The sequence below is a fragment of the Ceratotherium simum genome, chromosome 10 (genome assembly GCF_057802395.1).
Source record: "Ceratotherium simum simum isolate JZ-2026a chromosome 10, ASM5780239v1, whole genome shotgun sequence".
NCBI lineage: Eukaryota > Metazoa > Chordata > Mammalia > Perissodactyla > Rhinocerotidae > Ceratotherium > Ceratotherium simum.
This window is the reverse complement of record NC_141909.1, coordinates 43,809,333-43,829,508: the sequence shown is the minus strand read 5'-3', so window position 1 is coordinate 43,829,508 and position 20,176 is coordinate 43,809,333. Positions and strand designations below refer to the sequence as shown.

At 34.2% G+C, this 20,176-nt stretch overlaps 1 pseudogene; it reads right to left on the bottom strand.

Moving 5' to 3' along the window:
• Positions 1 to 3,177: 3,177 nt before the first annotated feature.
• LOC101393025 (protein SET-like) lies at positions 3,178 to 4,745 on the bottom strand (annotated as a pseudogene).
• Positions 4,746 to 20,176: the final 15,431 nt, after the last annotated feature.

The following is a 20,176-nucleotide window of genomic DNA, read 5'->3' as shown; positions in this document are numbered from 1 at the left end:
AATATATTGTGATAAAATGGCAACCAGGTCACCACTGTAAAGTCTGTAAGCCAGCCCTTGGCCAGGACCTATTTATTACCTCCCCTCTCTACATATGTCCCAATATACCCCATTTTAATAGGGAAGGGGCATGATGACATGATGATGCTTTAGGTCTCCAGGTATTAGTGTCAACACAGACCCTGTTTCTAACATCTCTCAACATGTCTGGGAATCTTCTACTCTTCAGTCCACAGTTATCAGAGGAAACGACCAAAGCTCTCTTTAGTAGAGGACTAGGGTGTCCATTTTGTGTATGCTAACTATGGTTTCGTATGGTCTTTTGTCCCGGGTACCTCACTATCCCTTCAGACAATGAGTTCTAAGTCTGATAACTGGCTTAGCTCTAGAAACTGGGCAAGAGGTCATGACTTTTAAATGGACCAGCTGTTTTCAGGCCCCTTCCACCCTTGACTTCTTCTGTTAGCACAAATTGAATAGTAGCTTGTTGGCTGCCCACTTGTATTCTCTCTGGGACGGTTGTGTTCTATTAGCCATACCCATAACCCTCTTCCTGTTACATCCCCTTGGCCGCCAATCAGACCTTGCCAGTCATTATTACAGTTGTGATCACTTCTCTTGATGGTTAAGCACCACTGCCTGGCCTCTACCGTCTTGCTATTAATGAACTAAGTTCTGTAACAGCCTCTCCTGCTTTCAGCCCTGGTATCAGAAAGAGTGATCCTCTCACCATTACATTGCTAAAGGTTTTGGTCCTCCTGCGAAACAGTGTCATTTTGTGAGTCTCACGACTTCATGTAATATATCCAATCTAGCATGGTTCTTCCTTCACCATCTATGCGGCAATTCTGGCATTTCATCTTTATTCAGTGTGGGCCATCAATTTTCCATGGTTCTAGGAGGCATTATACAAGTTAATTTGATCAAATCTGGGGTATTTTCTGGGAAGTTATATCCTATAATTTGGGAGAACACTCCCAAGTCCAAATCTAAATCCCAACCCTCTTGATCAGCACTCTTGGAATCTAGTTTCATGCTCAAACCTATAAATGATAGCTATGCCTTGTACTTCCTTTGTGGTATAGTCCTATTTCTCTTTTATGAGAACCAATATGTCCGCTGATAGGTTATGCAATGAATTAACCCTATTTAGGCCTACTGGTGAAGATGGGAGTAGATCCTAAGGAGGATTGTAGTGGTTTTGTACCATGTCAATTTACCTAAGAAGAAATCTTCTCTTACATTGTCTTTTTTTTTTTTTTAATCTTTATGTTCCTTTATTGGAGCAAGATTCCTGACCAGTTTACAGTGATGTATTTACTAAAAACAGACCTGTGCATAACTTACATACTATGCATCTAGACAGGTTTTCATTACACTTTGCCTGTTGATGGAATAGTTCCATTTATAAAGTTTTATACATCAAAAAGCTTTGAATTTGACCAAGCTGTCCATTAATTCACCTCTGAAAAAGTTAGGTGGCATTTAATTTTAGCTACTATATTTTACAGCATGAAAAGTTTATACCTTCGGTGATTTCTCAAAATGTTATTCTATGCACAATGGCATTTAGCAGACAGAACGGAGTCCATTGTCTCACCTAGATTCACAGGAAAGGGTCTCATTTGAGAGCTATATGCTAAAAACCTGGTACTTAGAGACAAAAGTACTCCTAACCTGAGTTTCTTACCACCAACAGGGACTTCTTACTCTAAGTGCCTGTCTTGTTGGCCACATTTTAAAGATTTTATTTATTTTACTTTTTCCCCCCAAAGCCCCAGTAGATAGTTGTATGTCATAGCTGCACATCCTTCTAGTTGCTGTATGCGGGACTCGGCCTCAGGATGGACGGAGAAGTGGTGCCTCGATGTGCACCCGGGATCCGAACCCGGGCCACCAGCATCGCAGCACACGCACTTAACCACCAAGCCACAGGGCCGGCCCTTGGCCACATTTTATAGTGCCAGTGAAGACATGCCAGTAATTGCCCCATTTGTAACTAGACATTAGAGTACCAGGTCTGTCTGATGGTGGTGGTAGGCACTGTTATTGTATCTATGTAAATAAAGGCCTATTTTTTAAAATGCCAATTTGAGATACAAATCAAGGATATAATATACTCAGAACTGAGTTTTGAGCAATCTGATATCGCAAATGAAGTGAAAAATTTTAGAAACTGATGGCAAATTGTACCCATGATGTTTCCCAGTTATGAAGATATTAACACATTGATTCAAATATCTTTACTCAATCCACATAGCCGTGAAGTCATCCTGCAAAGTGTGTATCAGAAAATACAGAGCTAGGGTGACAAAGTTTAAATTATTCTCCTTTTCTCTTCTAGGAGAAAAGCATTAAATCTTTTGCATACAAGTTTCGTTTTACTGTAACAAAGCAACTTGTACCCTTTTAACATTTAAAGCTGAGCATCACTTTTCTTTCCAGTGAAACAAAAAGAAAATTTAAAAATAAACAGGAACAAAATTACAAAAGAGAATATCAATTCCATACAAGATCCTACAGGTTCTCCTGATTCTCCCTTAAGAGGCAGGGCTCAAGTCATCATCAGGAGAGAACTTTATTTTAAAAGTGTTATCTTAAATTGCAAGCATGTCCATTAAACATCACAGTTAAACATGCCAAAGGGGCACCTATGTTGTCAAAATGCCCACTTACCCCACTCAAACATTTCAAACACACCTTTTGCTAACCTTCTATAATCCAACTTTTTTTTTTTTAAACAAGAGAAGGTAGACAGATACATGTTGGTAAATGCTAACTGTTCCTATTCACATAGAGACACAGTGTCATCTCTGAGCCCAATATGCAGAGAAAGGAGGAAAAAAGCTAGAACTCTAGGCACTACTACACAGGGGCCTAGCCCCCTCCAGATTCCAGCAGAGCTAGGGGAGCAGAAGGTTTTTTCTTTTTCGTACATTGTACGGTGGTGTTGATTTCATAAAATTTTTGTTAAGACAGGAAGGGATAAAAATGACTTTGGAACAGAAAGCAGCAGAGATTCTTTTTCCACTGTATTCTGCTCAAGGTATTTCCCCCTCAAATATTGAGAACCATGGTATAAAGGAGAAAAAAGAGACCTCAAAAACAGAGCAACTGACTGGGCACAAGAGTTAAAAAAAAAAAGATTGCAACTTGCATCCAGGCACTGGAAAAAATTTAAAAAGAAAGATTATAATGCATCAGTGTTCCATTAGTGATCTCCTCCTCCTCCTCATCTTCATCTTCTTTAGCTTCATGCTTATCCCCTTCTTCATCAACATCTTGCAATCATTCCTCCTCCTCCTCATCATCAATCTTCTTGTTCTCCTTCCCCTTTTTCATCATTCGTGTCAGGAACCAAGCAGTACTGTAATGAATTTGGCCAAATATCATCTTTGATGCCCTTTCTAACTCACCTGCACCTGTATCAGAACGGTCAGTAAACCACGTAAGGAAGCTTTCTGCTTCCTCATGCTGTCTCTTCCTGCCGGCTTTATTCTTTATTCAAGTGTTTGACTTCAACGTTTCGTCAAATCCTTTCCAGATTTCCATTTGGCTTCGGTGGACTTTGAAGATGGATCACCACTCTCAGTCATACGAAATTCTCTGGAGAGCACTTTCTTTTCGAGGTAAGGGTTTTCTTCAAAGTAAAAATCTGTTCTGTAACCTGATTTCATATCTTCAAATTCTCTCACTTCAACTCTCGTCAAATAACGCAGTGCCTCTTCATCTTCCTCCTCAAGCAGTGCAGACACTTGTGGGTGGCTGACAAATGTTCCCATAAAATTTGGGATTTTGGCGATCAATTCTGACCTCTTCTGAAAAAATGGTTGGCGGACTTTGCTATATTTTTCTTCTACTTTCAAAATCTCCTCACGAGCTCGTTCATTAAGTCTATTTCATTTTGTATTTCATCAATATGTTCAATTGCTTCTTGCTGTTCCTTTTCTGAGCTCTCCTCCGCCCCATTGTTGGAATTGAGCTCCTTTTTACTGACTTCAACCAAGGGTGAGCCTAAACCTTGCTGCTCTCCCTCCCTCAGGGGGAAGGGAAGGGAAGGGGAAAGGGAAGGGCAGCGGCTTCTTGCAGCACACGCACAGGCGCTCTCTGGCTGGCTTGCTGTCCCTCCCCCCGGCTCCAGGGCTGCCCTCCAGGTCCCGGTGAGGAGGAAGGGGCTGGGGCGGCTTGAGCCCGGCCTAGGCTCCCGCTTACTGACGCATCTTTTTGATGCTCTTGTAAATGAGATTTTTTTTCTTAATTTTGTCTTTAGTTTGTTTTAGTATATAGAAATGTAGCTGATTTTTGTATGTTGATATTGTATCCTGCAATTTTACTGAATTTGTTAGTTATAACTTTTTTTTGCGACATCATTAGGGTTTTCTCTATATAAGATCATGTGTTCTGCAAACATAGATAATTTTCTTTCTTTCTTTCTGAATTAGATATCTTTTATTTCTTTTTCTTGCCCAATTACTCTAGCTAGGAATTCCAGTACTTTGTTGAGTAGAAATACTGAGAAGGGGCATTCTTGCCTTGTTCCTGATTTTACAGGAAAAGCTTTCATTTTTTTCAACACTGAGTATGATGTGAGTTCTGGGTTTTTCATATATGGTCTTTATTTACTTATTTTTTAAATATTCTTCTATTCCTAGCTTGCTGAGAGATTTTATCATGAAAAGGTGTTGAATTTTGTCATACACTTTTTTCACATCTACTGAGATGACCACGTGATTTTTATCCTTCATTCTGCCAATGTGGTGTATTATATTTATTAATTTGCATATGTTGAACCATCCTTGTATCCCAGGAATAAATCCTATTTGGTCATGGTGTATGAGCCTTATAAAGTGTTGTGGAATTCCATTTGCTAGTGTTTTGTTGAGGATTTTTGTGCCTATCGGGTATACTGGTCTTTTTTTTTTTTTTTTTCTTGCAGTGTCTTTGTCTGGCTTTGGTATCAGGGTAAGTCTGACCTCATAAAATGAGTTTGATATTGTTTCCTCCTCTTCATTTTTTGGCAAAGTTTAAGAAAGATTAGTGTTAATTCTTCTTTTAAATGTTTGGTATAATCCAGCAGAGAGTCTTTTCTTTGTTGGGAGGTTTTTGATTAATTATTCAATCTCCTTAATCATTATTGATCTGTATAGGTTTTCTATTTATTCATAATTCAGCCTCAGCAGGGTGTGTTTCTAGGAATTTATCCATTTCTTCTAAATTATCCAATTTGCTGGCATATAATTGTTCATATTAGTCTCTTATGATCCTTTTTTATTTCAGTGGCATCAGTTGTAATGGCTCCTCTTTTATTTCCAAAATTGTTTGTCTTCACTCTTGTTTCTCAGTTAGTTTAGCGAAAGGTTTGTCAATTCTTTTTATTCTCTCCAAAAACATCAATTTAGTTAGCTTGATGTCTTTCTATTCTCTATTTTGTTTATATATTCTCTGATCTTTATGATTTCCTTCTTTCTGTTAATTTTGGACTTAGTTTCTTCTTCTTTTTATAGTTCCTTGAGGTATAAAGTTAGATCGTTTGAGTTTTTTTTTTTCTTTTTTAATGTGGGCATTGATCGCTATAAATGTCCCTCTTACTACTGCTTTTCCTGCATCCCATAAGTTTTAGTATGCAGTGTTTGTTTTCATTTGTCTCAAAATATTTTCTAACTTCCCTTGTGATTTCTTCTTTATATGCTTTGATTGTTCAAGAGTGTGTGGTTTAATTTTTATGTTTTTGTGAATTTCCAAGTTTTCTTTCTGCCATTGATTTCTAGCTTCATTGCATGGTGGCTGGGAAAAAAATCTTGTTATGATTTCAATCTTCTTAAGTTTAAGACTTTTTTTTTGAACTAACATGTGATCTATACTGAAGAATGTTCTATGTGCACTTGAAAGGACTGTGTATTTCCCTACCATTGGGTGGAATTTTCTGAATATGTCTTTTAGGTTCATTTGGTCTATAATGTTGCTCAAGTCGACTATTTGCTTATTAATTTTCTGTCTGGATGTTCTATGCATTATTGAAGGTAGGATATTGAAATTTCCTACTATTGTTGTGTAATTGTCTGTCTCCCCTCTTCAGTTCTGGCAATGACTGCTTTATATACTTAGGTGCTCTGATGTTGGGTGCATATATATTTATAATTGTTACATCTTCCTGGTAAATTGACCCTTTTATCATTATATAATGTGCTTTGTCTCTTATGGCAGTTTTTTACTTAAAGTGATTTTTTCTGACAGAAGTATAGACACCACTGCTCTCATTCATTTAGAGTAATGGTGGAATTATTCTTAAGTGTTGAATTTGATATATCTCTACCCTTGGGTTTTGGAAAATAGCAAGCTAAGGAAGAAATCATCACAAGGAAATAGAGATATTAAGTAGATTGAGACAATGTGATAAATTAAGAATTAGAGAAATATCAAATTGAGTGGCAGTAGGCAAAATAATTATGATGGAAGAGATCACAGGTAGCGTGCAAGAAAAAAGTACTTACTACTTTATAGAACCAAGGATAAAACAGCTCAATGGGTAAATATGCTAAAATTCTAATATCATTTTGATTTAAAAATCATATCTGTTTATCTTTTCTTTGGTGATTACCCTGGCATTTAATTTAGTTTAAGTGATTAAACAAATAATACCAGTATGCAAAATGACAGCTACTTTGTTGCCTAAGTTGTCAGAATTCAAAAAGTTTTCTTGTGAAAGATCATGTAGTACCCCCTGGAGAATTCTATCTTCGTATGGCTTGTTTATGTTTGTGCACGCCTTGAGTTAAAAATGCTCAATACACACACATGCACTGAATAAATGTATTGCCTTAAAAACCAAAAGTATTCTTACTCACAGATAGATTTGACTGCTTGTTGTTAAATGCTTCATCTAGATACTATGCAAACTTTGATAATAGCCCCTTTGATAATTTAGTAAACTAACTTATTTGCATATATTTCTGTACTCCACTACTGTACCAGTACTATACCATATTTTCCTGGAGGGAAAATCCTAAGCTTTATCATCATTGTTTTCTTAATGTCAGCATTTTGCTAAATCAATCTATGCTTATTACATGAATGAAAAATAAAGGAATGCATGAAATGTTAGCTGTGACAAAATTTTGCCTTTTATAATTTTTCTAAACTTTCTAATAATGTATGATAGTTTTAAGTGGGTTACAATCTCATGTTATTGAGCTTCACAGATGTTGTGGTTTTTACAAGACTCTCCACCAGCAAAAGATTGTAACTCAGTGAAGGCTCAGATGATGGTTAGCACTGTTTAGCAATAATGTACTTTTTAATTAAGGTATGTACATTGTCTTTTTAGACACAATGCTATTGTACACTTAATAGACTACACTGTACTGTAAACCTAACTTTTATATGCACTGGGAAACCTAAAAATTCATCTGACTGTCTTTATTGTGATATTTGCTTTATTTTGGTGGTCTGAAACCAAACCTGCAATATATCTGAGGTATCCGTATATTCATTTCACAGCTATAACACAATTGAGTTGTCAGATAGCCTGTGGTAGTGTTGGACTGGATAAGACAGCATTTTCCTCAGGTATTCTCCAAAATATGTCAGCTTTTCTAATTTGCTTTTCTACTATCTCTTATTCCCAAATCCTAACCTAGAGCAACATATTTTTGATGGCTGAACTGATATTTATATTCTTGAATAATTTAGGAAAAAAAGAGGGGGACTGTATGACATTTTAAGATACTTCTGTATCATAGTTCTAAGAATGAAAGAGAAAAGCAAATTATGGAAATGGCAAAGAGAAACTAAAACTTTCCAACTATTTTCAGATTCTCATAAAACTTATATTTTTAGGAAAGAGAAGTGAATTTTTATGTTAAAATTTCAAAAGTTGAAATAAAATGGCAATACTATTATAATATCATTTAAAATACACTAGATGTTTATTTTGTTGGTTTTATTTAAACTTGATTATTCACGGATATTACCACTGGCTAATTTGGCTTTCTATTCTATGAAAAAAATTTCGAATGAATTGCACAGTTTCCATAGAGATTTTGCAAATTACCGTGAGTCAACTTCTCTCTAGAGAGCTTGCCTTATCACAGCATATCAACCAAAAGCATGAATATCTAATACACAAATCCCTCTACAATTGCACAACTTGAGCCATGCTTGCTACAGAGCAGACTGTTAGAGGAAGGGAAGAAAAATTTAGAGAAATTGAATGGGATATCATTTGGTTTAGGACATGTCACTCAGTTCATTCAAATATTTTTAAAAATATATTCAACAGTAAATATAATGTAGGGTAAATAGTTTTGTACTTGCAAATAAGTGGCAACTTAAAATGTCTCCAGTGAATGGTATTTTTATGTTGAAGATATTTCCCATCCAAATGATTTTAGGATTTATATATGGAATATTACAATCTTAATTATTTAGTTAATATTCAATTTTTTAAAAATATACTTTAAATTCATTCAATATATGTCTGCTGGCCATTCGAAAGAATATGTGCAGAATACAAAATTAGGAAAACAAGTTAGTTTATATTGCCTTACATACATTTTAATTTTATCAAGTTAATCATAAATATGTGTGGATTATCAAGTTATTAATATATGTATGGATTATAAAACAAATAATTTATATACTTGAAAAAATTTAAAGATAATTGTCATAGATCCAAGGGTTTTCTTGGCATGATTGATATATTCCATTGTGTAGATATCTTACAATTTCATAACTATTTTTCTACTGATGGGAATTAAGATTGGTTCCATATTTACATTAAATATATTGTATTATTGGATCCTGGGAAGATAATGAAGTTAACAGCCCCAGGAATCTGACTCCCCAACCAGACAACAATTAGACTGGCAAAATCTATCTGAAGTAAATGCTTTGGAATTCTGGAATCTATTAGCAGCTTGCAACTTCTATGGGAAGGCTTGGACAGTAAATTGTGGTGAATTTTGGTCAATTTCATCTCTTAGCTCAGCAGTGGCCATCCATATCCCATCCTCAAGGCCTGTGGCAGGCAGCTGTGTGTGAGTTCCTGGAGCAGCTTCCTCACAGATTTTGGGAACCAGAGTGGGCAATAAAGACCCTGTTTTCTAAATGGTGGGGATCAGTGTTCTGATTGCTGATTGGTGCTTCTTATCTGAGAAGTGCAGGCAGAGAGGCAGGGGGCAATCGTCCCTGCATCTTCCTTTACTATTACAAGCCCCTCCCTCTCCAGCTAAAGTTATAGTCAGGGGATTTAAAGGGCAAGCACCTTTTTTTCTTTGACTTTTCTCTTTTCCCCTTTTGGGAGCCAGATGTTAAAGACTAGCACATTCAAAAGCAACTGCATTTATGGGAAAAATTAGAAAGTCACTGTGCATACTCAGGGAAAGGTGCAGGCTCTGAAAAGACCATAACTTTATACCTTAGGCTGATCCTCAGTGCAGAGACAACCTACATCAATAAAAACAAAACCCAGCAAAACCTGGGGAAAGGACATAATCTGATTTACAGAGTTAACATATTATTATATCTAAGTGACTAGTTTTCAATTAAAACAAATCACAAGGCATACAAAGAAACAGGAAGTATCTACCATTAAAAGGAAAAAATAAACCAAGAGAAATTGTACACGAGAAAAATCTGATGGCAGAACTACTAGATAGACTTTAAAACAACTGTCTAAAAGATGCTCAAAGAACTAAAGGAGACCTAGAGAATGTCGAGAAAACAATGTATCAACAAAATGGAAATATCAATACAGAGAAAAACCTAAAAAGAAATCAAAAAGAAATTCTGGAGCTGAAAAGTACAATAAACGAACTGAAAAATTTACTAGAGGGATTCGTGGCCTGATATGAACAGGCAGAAGGAAAAATCAGGGAACATGAAGATGGGACAATTGAAATTATTGACTCAGATGAACAGAAAGAAAAATGATTGAGGAAAAGTGAACAGAGTTTAAAGGACCTGTAGGACACTGTCAAATGGATAAACTTATACATTGTGGAAGCCTCAGAGGAGAGGAGAGAGAGGAAAAAAAAGGGCCGAGAGACTATTTGAAGAAATAGTGGCAGACAGTTTTCCAAATTTAATGAAATACATGAATATAAACATCTAAGAAGCTCAACAAACTTCAAGTAGAATGAACTCACAGAGACCCACACTAAGACACATTGTAATCAAAGTGTCCAAATGAAAATAAAGAGGCTGCCTTGAAAGCATCAAGAGAGAAGTGACCCCATCACATGCAAAGGATCCTCAATAAAATTAACAGCAGATTTCTCATTAGAAAATTTGGAAGGCAGAAGATGGTGAGTTTATATATTTAGAGGGTTAAAAGGAAAAAAAACTGTCAACCAAGAATCCTATATCCAGAAAAATTGTTTGTCAAACATGAGAGAGAAGTTTTTCAGATAAACAAAAGCTGAGGGTGTCCATCACCACTAGACATGCCCTGCGGAAATGCAAAAGGGAGTCTTGCTGGTTTAAATGAAAGGACAATAGATAGTAATTCAAAGCCATGTGAAGACATAAAGATTTCAGTAAAGCTAAGTGCATGGGCAATTGTAAATCTAGTATTCTTATAACTTTTGTTTGTAGCTCTACATATTGTTTTCTACATAATTTAAGAGGCTAATGCTTTAAAAAAACAATTATCAGTTTATGTTATTAGACACACAATGTATGAAGATATAAATTTGTGACATCAACAATAACAGGTGGGACAGAGCTATAAAGGAGCAGAGGTTTTGTATATTATTGAAGTTAAGATGGTATAAATTCACATTAGAATGTTATAACTTTAGAATGTTAAATGTAATTCTCATGGTAACCACACACATAGGATATACTAAAGGAAATGAGAAGGCAGTGAAAATATTTCACTATAAAAAATCAACTAAATAGAAAAGAAAATAGTAATGTAATAAATGAGGGACAAAAAAGCTAAGATGTATAAAAAACAAATAGCAAAGTGACAGAAGTAAGCCCCTCGTCATCTGTAATTACTTTAAATATAAAAGCATTAAACTCCCAATCAAAAGACAAATTGGCAGAATATATTAAAAAAATCCAACTATATGTTGTCTACAAGAGATTCACTTTAGATCCAAAGACACAAATAAGTTGAAAGTGAATGGATGGAAAGAGATATTCCATGCAAATAATATGCAAAAGAGAGCAGGAGTGGCTGTATTAAAATGATACAAAATAGACTTTATATCAGAAAAATTTACAAGAGACAAAAAGGACGTTCTATATTAATAAAAATTTCAATACAGCAAATGATATAACAGTTATAAACATTTATGCACCTAATAACAGATCATCAAAATATATTAAGTAAAAATTGACAGAAATGAAGAGAAAAATAGACAGTTCTACAGTAATAGTTGGAAACTTCAGTACCCCACTATCAGTAATGAAGAACTCTTGTGCACTGTTGGTGAGAACGTAAAATGGGACAGCTGCTGTAGAAAACGGTGTGATGGTTCCTCAAAATATTAAAAATAGAGTTACAAAATGATTCAGTCATCCCACTTCTGGGTATATACCCAAAAAATTGAAAGCAGAATCTTAAAGAGATATCTGCATTCCTGTGTTTATATCAGGATTATTAATTGTAGCTAAAACCTGGTAGTAACCCAAGTGTTCATTGATAGATGACTAGATAAGCAAAATGTGGTATAGGCATACAATGGAATACTGTTCAGCCTTTAAAAAGAGGAAATTCTGACATATGCTACAACATGGGGGAAAGTTGAGGACATCATGCTAAATAAGCCAATTCCAAAAAGACAAATCATGTATAATTCTACTTAGAGTAATCAAAAGCATGGAGACAGAAAGTAGTGAGACAGAAATTAGAATGGTAGGTTCTAGAGGCTTGGGGAGGAAGGGGGAATGGGGAGTTATTGTTTAATGAGTATAGATTTTCAGTTTTTTAAGACGAAAGAATTTTGGAGATGGGTGGTGGTCATGGCTGCATCACAATATGAATGTACTTAATACCACTGAATTGCACACTTAAAAATGCTTCAAATAGTAAATTTTATATGTGCATTTTATCACAATTTATAAAAATTGAAAGAAAAAGTGAAGATGATTGGGGAAATTTGAATAGGTACTGGTTATTAGATGAAATCAACAAATTATTATTCATTTTGTTAGAAGTTTTATGATATTTTGGTTATGTCGGAAAATATTTTTTTTGAGATGAATACTGAAGTATTTAGTGGTGAAGTCTTGATGTCTGTAATTTATTGTAATATACTTCAACAATAACAATAAAATAGATGAAGACTTGTGGCAAAATGTCAACAACTGTTAAATCTAAGTGATGTGTACAGGTGTTCATTATACTATGCTCTGTATTTTTTTGTTTTTAAACATTTCAATAATAAAAAAATTTAAAAATATTCCCTTGTTTGTAGAGCTCATACACTCCATGATTTTGTGCTTTTTTATATATTTTATTTGTTCATAGAAACAGCTATTCAGAAATAAAAAAAGAGAGAAGTAAATGCTATTGTCCTATCACTCAAAAACAACGCTTACCAATAGTTTAGTGTATATCTATAATTTTTTCTATGCTTATTTGTTTCATTTTACTATGAACAACTTATAACAAAATTTTTTTGCAATAAACTCTTTGTAAATATCATTAAAATGTTCCGTTAAACTTCCTCATAAATATTTTCTGGTATGTTGATAGAGAGAATACTGGAGTGAGATTGCTGGCTCAAAGAGTATGTGTATTTTTAATTGTAATTGATGCTGCCAGATATATTCCTAGGAATGTTATAACATTACACATATTCAATATTGATTTTTAAGGATGAAAGTATTTGCCTCACTCCTCATGTAGCTTTTTGGCTGGAGGAAGATCCAAGACTATAAACACTTTGGGCCTCTCTCCAGCTAAGTCCCCCCAGTGGGAGAAGGAATGATGTAATCTTATTGATAGAAAGACTGGACATTTATATCTGAGTCCCCTTTTCCTTCCTTCCTTTTTGAAGCTGGCCTACATGACGTGGACATGTATTCCTCTTCTGCTGCCGTACACTGAAAGGCTTGCTTCTCTGACAGAAGACTGCAATTGCTGGAACTACCTGTAAGAGGGTGGGTAAGACTGCCAGTCATCTAAACCACATTATCAGATAGCTTTCATCTTTAATACAGATTATGTTTGATTTCCTATGTACTTACTCTGTTGTAAATTGTCACACTTCCTTTGGAACAGACTTATACTTTTACCATAGCCAGGGAAAGTAGCTTCAAGTATCATGAACACTAAACTGGACACCGATGAAATGGAGTTTTCAAATGGAGGGCTATCTTCAGCCTTTTCCACAAGGTAGTGGCTGTTTTGATGTAAATAGGGCTACAGTTGCTCACCTTAAGTACAAACCTGTGAGCCTCATGGAATAGTCCAACCTTAAAAATAGGTAAGTGGAGATCAGAAATTTTACCTCTCTGCTTAAGCATAGTTGAGAAGTATTGTGTGTCTGTGTGTTTAATTATTTAAAATAACGTAGAAAAAGATTGATTTTGTTGAGGGGAAGTTCAGTTCTATGAATTTTAACATGTATATAGATTTGTATAACCATCTTTACCCTCAGGGTATAGAACAATTTCACCATCCCACAAAACTCTCTTGCACTCTCCTTGGAATCCATGCTCTCCTTCCATTCCTAAGCCATGGCAACCACTGTTCTGTTCACCATCACCATACTTTTACCTTTCAAGAAGGTCATATAAATGTAAGTATAGAGTGTATACTTCTGTAGATATTTCATTCACTCACCATAATACCTTTGAGATTCATCCAGTTGTTGCTTGTATCAACAATTTGTTCCTTAGGTTTCTGATGTATGTACAACGGTTGTTTATCCATTCCCTCGTTCAAAGACATTCTGATTTTTTTCTAGTTTTTGGTAATTATGAATAGTGTGCTATAAAAACTCATATACAGATTTCTGTGTGAACATAAATTTTCATTTCTCTGGATAAAATATCCAGGAGAGGGATTACTGAGTCATATGGTAATGGTATGTTTAATTTGATAAGAAACTATCAAACTTTTTCCAGAGTGGCTGTATCATTTTGCGTTCTCACCAGAAAAATACGATAGTTCCAGTTTCTCTGCAACCTCATCAGCACATGATGTTGTCAAAAATTATTTTAGCTATTGTAATAAGTGTGTGGTGACTTAATTTGCATTTCCCTAAGAGAAATGATGAGAATTTTTTCATGTCTTGGGTGTAACCTCTTTGGGAATTGTCTGTTCAAATCTTTTGTGCATTTTTAATTGAATTGTTGTTTATGTGTTCTGGATATTCACACACACGGTTTGCATTGAAAACAGTTCACTACATGTGAGATGTTAGTGTTGCCACCTTTAACAGATGCTGTTCAGATGCCATTTACCGGACCAGGATACTTGTTTCCCAGCACTAGCAGCCATTGGCTGTCAGTAGCTCACATCTGCTCCTTTCTCTGGAGGATTGCTCTTGGCTGATGCGAACTATCTTCCTCAGAGATGCTTGAGAGTTTAGACTCTTCAGCAAACCTCCATGGGTCATGGCCTGTAGCCAATGACCAATCCAAAGGGATAGCCCCAACCACTATTTTCTAGATATGATGGCTTTTGTCATAATTTACACAGCAGAGCTCTCCCTGGGATTAAGGTGAGCCCAGATGTCTCCTGAAGTCACATTTTTGTCTAGTTCAAGGGTGGGTAAACTTTTCCTGTATAGGAACCAATAGTAAATATTTTAGGCTTTGTAAGCCATGTGGGCTCTATTACAACTACTCAAACATTGCTGGTGTAGGAAGAAAGTGACATAAAGCCACAGTAATTATAACAGAGTGGTACTACTGGCATAAAAACAAACACATAGACCAATGGAATAGAATAGAGAGCCCAGAAATAAATGCATGCATCTACAGTCAATTGTTCTTTAGTAAGGCTGGCAAAATACGCAATGGGGAAAGGATAGTCTCTTCAACAAATGATGTTGGGAAAACTGGATATCCACATGCGAAAGAATAAAATTGAACTCTTATCTAACACCATACATCAAAATAAACTCAAAATGGATTAAAGACTTAAATACAAGAGCTGAAACTGTAAAACTCCTAGGGAAAAAATATAGGCAAAAGGTTTATGACATTGGTCTTGACAGTGACTTTTTGGATATAATACAAAAGTCAAAGGCAACAAAATGAAAAATAGACACGTGGGACTACATCAAACTAAAAAGTTTATGCACAGAAAAGGAAACAATAAACAGAGTGAAAGGCAACCTATGGAGTGGGAGAAAATATTTGCAAATCATATATCCAATAAGTGGTTAATTTACAAAATATATACGGAAGTCCTTCAACTCAATAGCAAAAAAAAACAACCTGATTAAAAAATGGGCAAAAGACTTGAATAGATATTTTTCCAAAGACATATGAATGGCCAACAAGTAAATGAAGAAAATCTCAACATAACTTATCATCAGGGAAATGAAAATCAAAACCACAATGACACATCATCTCACACCTATTAGGATAACTATTATTAAAACAGCAAAGATAATAAGTGTTGGTGAGGATGTGGAGAAATTGGAACCCTTGTATACTGTTGTTGAGAATGTAAAATGGTGCAAGTGCTATGGAAAACAATATAGAAGTTCCTCGAAAATTAAAAAATAGAACTGCCATATGATCTAGAAATTCCATTTTGGAGTATATATCCAAAAGAATTGCAACTGAGCTCTGGAAGAGATATCTGCACTCCCGTGTTCATTGCAGCATTTTTCACAATGCTCAAGATACGGAAACAACCTACATGTCCATTAAAAGACAAATGGATAAGAAAATGTGATATATATATATATATATATATGTATGTATATACATACACACACACAATGGAATAATATTCAGCCTTGAAAAAGAAGGAAATTCTGCCATTTGCTACAACATGGATGAACTTTCAGGACATTATGCTTCATAAAATAATCCAGTTACAGAAGGACAAATACTATATGATTCCTCTTATATGAGGTATCTAAAATAGTCAAACTAATAGAAACAAGGAGTAGAATGATGACTGGGTGGAGTGGGAAATAGGAAGTTACTGTTCAATGGGTACAAAGTTTCAGTTAAAAGATGAATAAGCTCTAGAGGTTTGTACAACATTGTGTCTACATACCTTATTGTGCACTTAAAAATTTAAGAGGGTAGATCACATATTAAGAGTTCTTACTACAATTAAAGAAAAATAAGAAACAGCCTGGTTGTGCTCCAGTAATATTTTTATTTATGGATACTGAAATCTGAATTTCATGTAATTTTGACATGCCAAGAAATATTACTATTCTTTTACTTTTTTTTCAGCTATTTAAAAATTTTAAACTCATTCTTAAGGTGTACAACATATTGATTTGACACATTTATGTATTGCAATATGATTACCATCTTAGTGTTAGCTAGCGCCTTTGCCTTTATCATGTTGCATAATTACCATTTTCTTTTTGTGGTGAAGACATTTAAGATTTACTCTGTTAGCAACTTTGAAGTTTGTAATACTGTATATTGTTGACTATAATCACGATGCTGTGCATTAGATCTCCAGAACTTATCTATTAGTTGCAAGTTTACATGCCTTTATTAATAGCACATATATAATTTCTCTTTTTGAAAAAGGACATTTACAATTGTGATAAAAATGAAATAGTATTTTTATAAGATTTTATTTTAACTTAAGGGAAAAAGAATGGTATTTATCTCTCCATATCTGCATATATATGTGCACGTGTTAGATCATATGAATATGTTACTACACACACCTGACATACATATTTTTCAATAGCGATAAAGAGATGACAATTTTAACAGAGATGGAGAAAAATTTTTTCCGCATACATTTGATTTGAAAATCTCTTATTTTCTGATCCAAATAACCAGTTTTATATGTGAATAGCCACATCTTCAAATAAGCATAATTTAGTTATTTGGTTGCCTGGATTTATATCTTTAAAATGTGTATGTATATTTTTCCTGTTATATTGAGGCATGTAATGAGATGACAGTTAATATTCAGAGGAAAGATTAACCTACGTCTGTGATGACATCATTATATTTTCTATAAATTTCTGATGTAGTATGGGAATGTACATAAGACCAATTCAGTGAACCTATATGTATGTATATTTTCAGGAGACTGTTTTAGCTCAGCAAGCCAGCAGTTTAAAAAAAATTATATGTGTGCTATTAATAAAGGCAAGTAAACTTGCAACTAATAGACAAGTTCTGGAGATCTAATGCAAAAACATAGTGAGTATAGTCAACAATACTGTGTTATAAACCTCAATGTTGCTAATAGAGTAAATCTGAAAAGTTGAAATGTTGAGCATAACTGCTAATATAAGTTAATATTCTTTACTAGTTGCAAGATTTTGGCAGCAAATAGCAGCCTATTGGACTAACAGTGGCTCACTTAACTTGAGATATTCCATTATCTCACATTACAAAATATATAGAGAAAGTAATATTGTTGTCTCATGTTTACAAAAGGGCTGCCACAGCTCCAAGCATCATATCACATAATTTCATCCAAAACGGGAGTACAGGCAAAATGACTTTTTCTTTTTTATATAAGACTAGCCTCTTTTTTCATGTGTTTTTATCTTGAACAAAATCTTTTCCAGAATTCTTCCATAGAATTACCCTTAGGACTCATTCAATTTGGTCACATATATCCTGTCATTTGTGACTAAAATATATCAAAAGATAATGAGTTAATAAGATGAGTTCAGACTAATAATGTCTCTCATTTCGAAGAAAATGTTAACATGTTATTTTAAATATTAAATTGAAAATGTAGGGAATAGAGTGAAATTGAGAGAGGTATTTGATAGTTAATAAATTATGAATCCATATACTTAATCATTCTTCCCACCTACATCCCCCCAAAGACTTTAATCCTGGTGGCAGGTAAACATAAATAGTTAATTAGACATCTAAAATATTCAGAAATATTTCGATTTAATATCATAATTTGTTAGGATAAATGATTTTGATTTCTACATGGCAGTATATTGAATTATTAAATACAAGTTAAGCAGATTGACAGAAGTCTTCCAACTTAAACATTAATGACAATTAGAGAATAAAACATGAACTCTAATTCCTTAACATAATCCTATACAATTCATGAATAAATAAAGCTCAACATTGGCTTTTAGAGCAGGCATTAGTTCATTAAAATATTCTTTTATAAAATAATATCTGTGCCAAGGCACATATCAGGGATTAACTTTAGTTAAAGCAATTTCCTGAAGAGTTATTTGCTTTTCTTCACAATAGCACATCGCAGAGAGAGACTGAGTCAGAGAAATTTCAGTAACTTAATCAAAGTCACAAACTGTTTCGTGGGTAGAGCTGATATTAAAATCTAGGCATGATCCATTCTTTACTTTCTAATTTTGAATTAGAATCTTCTGTTTTCATTGGTATGCTAACAATAAAACTTTTTTGTTTTGCTATTATTTGGAAAGGAAAATAGGCAAAGGATATCTATTGTTTTAACTATTCAGTCACCATTTTTCCCCCAACACTTACTCAAAATCTTCAAAAAATGCTTGGAGTTTTAAAACAGTGGTTTTCAAATACGCAGCCTCAGTATCACCTATAAGGAGGTTAGCAATGAGGATTCACGGCCTCTACCTTGACATACAGAATCTGAATATCTGGGGTGAGTCAGGAAATTCTTTTCACAAGTTCTCCATGGATTCTTAGGCATAGTAAAGTCTGAGAACCATCATTTTAGTGTATACATTTTTCAGTAAATTTTATACTGAATCCACAATGTTTTTGAGCTAATTTCTATTTTGGTTCTTTAACGAAAATTTACAAATATTAGCTTGGATTTCATTTTCAGGATAACCTCAATATTAGGTGAAAATCATCTTCTATCATAAGACATTAAATACTTTATTATTTTTGTTGTAGCTTAGAGAATAGAATAAAAGATAGATAGGGGAATGCCAAGAAATTCAATTAATTTGAGAACCACTGCTAGAGTTTGCAGTAATTTTCATATATCATGAAAAATTTGAGGAAAGCTACTATTTATGCAATTATTATACAGATATGTGTGTGTATATATATAAAACGTATACATATATTATTCTGTATATATAACCCTTAATTAAATATAAAAGAGTAGTGATTTACTGGCTTATATAGAATTCTATTTTTGTAAATGGTTATACTTTGATTACAAGGTATTTAGAATTACCATTTTACCTTTGACGACCTTCGTGGTCTGGTTAGAGAAATATTTCTTTGTTTTGATATTGCTTACATAATTAAAATTATTATAAGATATGCAAAATTAATGTTCTTTCATATGCCTGCTAACAAAGTTATTGGAATATGTTATAATGAATATTAAAGCATGAGGAAACTTAGAGAAAAATCTATTCTACCTTCCTAATTTATAGATAAGGTAATGAACTTCAGTGAGTTTGAGTTACTTTCCCAGATCTCTTGAAGACTTTACTCACATTGAATACATCTTGAGTTCTTCTCTTCTAAGAGAAATTACCCCACCGCCAGCTCCAGTGGGGTACTGGAGTCTTTAATGGAAAGGAATGCATATTTGTGTATTGTCTGTACCTAGGGTGTAGGTGATGGGACTAAGGTTGGTTATCTGAACCCAGGAAATCTGCAAGGTGGCAAGTCTGGACGGATCTTGATCCATGAATTGACTTGTTGAGAAATGTTGTGTTGAAATGAGTAAAAATGAATTATAAGGCCACTTTTTTTCAAAAATAAATGCTATGAAACATAGTAAGAACCTGATTGAGAGAGACAGAGAAAGAGAGAAGCAGAAATACACAAAATAGTATATACACATTAATGGAAAAATAGAGAGCAGATTTAAGAATTTCACCATCAGTATATTAACCATAGAACTGGCTTAGATCATGAATGACCTCCTAGTTCTAATGTTAATGAGTATTGTATTTGGGAAAATTCCTGCTATTCCTATGTAGTTCTGTAAGCATACTCACACCATACCTCCATTACGTTCTCAAGGCTCAGTGGTTCTGTATTTTTTAATGAAAGGATTCTAAAATGCATATCATATAGGTTATGGTAGGAATGAGTCACAAATCTACCA